This window comes from Kryptolebias marmoratus, linkage group LG5 (genome assembly GCF_001649575.2).
Source record: "Kryptolebias marmoratus isolate JLee-2015 linkage group LG5, ASM164957v2, whole genome shotgun sequence".
In the NCBI taxonomy this organism is placed as follows: Eukaryota; Metazoa; Chordata; class Actinopteri; order Cyprinodontiformes; family Rivulidae; genus Kryptolebias; species Kryptolebias marmoratus.
The window spans coordinates 13314727-13316617 of NC_051434.1; positions in this window are offsets into that span (position 1 = coordinate 13314727).

Below are 1891 nucleotides of genomic sequence, written 5' to 3' on the forward strand. Positions count from 1 at the left end.
GGGGGGGGGGGGAGAAAAGCACTCGGGTTATGTGCATTGTCCCGTTTTATTCCGCCAATCAATGGGGGCAATTAAAAATGTTGCCAATTCAGCTAAAGGATGAATCACAAAAACAAAAGCTCCTCATCACCCCCCTCCCAAAAAAAAAGGTCCGCGCTGAAGAGAGTTCGCCTTTGTCCCATTTGTTTAAACATTTTATCAAAACAAATGATGTTTATTCATACAGGCACACATGTGAGAATGGAATACAATCCTTCATTTACCTTTTATTTAAAAAATCATATAATTTGCTTATTTTTCATTTTAAATCTGATGGGAAGTTCGATTGAGGGGTTGATCAAATTGAATTGGTGGTGAAACGACTCGGTAGCTCTAATATATTACCAACAAATCAGCAATACAATTATGCTCTTTAGCCATACTCGAATGATTAAAGATTAAATTACCACTGTGTTAAGTTTAAATCTGAGCCAGAACACACACAAAAAAAAACAAGCTCGGGCTGTGGGGGTCTTTTCATTTAGTGGTAAACACCGCCCACTAGTGGCAGAAACGAGGTCCTACACTCGAGGTTTTGTGAGAAATAAATAAATGATGGTTAATGGATTTCATTTAAACCTAAATAAGTTACCCTTGGAGTAAAACTTATAGAGTATATGGTATGTTGGAGTGCTAAAGTTTGTCAAAACACATAAAGGAACCAAAGAATAAATGTTTTTAGGATTGAAGTGATAAAATAACATCTCTAACAGATTGCATTTTACATTAAGTTGCATGTCAATATCTTAAAAACAGGGCAACTATAATAATCCAAATGTATTTAGTTTACAGTTTATCTATGAAGAATTTAGCAAACAGCCAAAAATGAATGACTTCTAAACCTTAACACATAGGCTACACGAAGATTTATAGTTTGTAGTTCCTTCTTCTACTATATTTTGCACTTTTCTATTTTATCTTCTTCCTCTGACATGCACACTTCAATACAGAAAAATAGAAATAACTCTATATTGGCTGTGGGATTCAAAAAGCCAAACAAACTTGAATTTATTTCAGCATTTTTCTACTGTTTGAAACCAACAGTGAATACAGCTCTTTTCTATTTTAATAAATATTTAGTAGGTCAATATCTTGTACGGCTACTGCAGGTAAAAAAACCGAAAATAAAATGAATAAACAAAAAATCCCATTGGTAGTGCAGCCGGTATATTACCCCGGAAATACTTCCTTATTCACGGCTTTTAACCCTTTCATGTTGCGTCCTTTGCTCCGTTAATTTATGATTATTTTTAAATATTTGAAGTCATCTGTCATACGGTGTAGCATCAGTGTTTAGTTTTAATTGTTTCGTTAAAGCAAAAATACCACTGTGGCAATGCTTCGGTTTGAACTCGACGTAAGAGCGCGCAGCGTGCGTCTGACGTCACTGAAGAGTTCCGCCAGCGAGATAAACACCTTTTTGTAAGATGAATGCAATCTTTGCCACACGGAGTGGAATAAGTGTTTTTAGTTCCCACTGAAAAGACTTACCGCCCGACGCGTTAAATTTACAGTAAAGCGTGACAAAATTAACACAGCATTTTCATCGGAAATTTCATTTATTAAAGTGCAAACAATTTACAACCAAAAATGCCGTATGTCTTCTTTGTTGTCGTTTTTTGTTGTTCTTGTTAAATAGCAAAAATGTAAGTTAAATAGTTTTTGTACTTTTGCACCTGCTACAAATTTGTTGAAATAGTATCAAGTGAAATTAACACGCTAATTACGTTGAATGGGAAAGATTGTGCGACTATGTGAAGGAAAGTGACCCAAAGCGGAAGTGGGTGGGAGGGATTCCTCTTGCCTCGCACGGATTTTTTTTGTGTGCCATCGTTTCTCTCTGTGCTCTCGT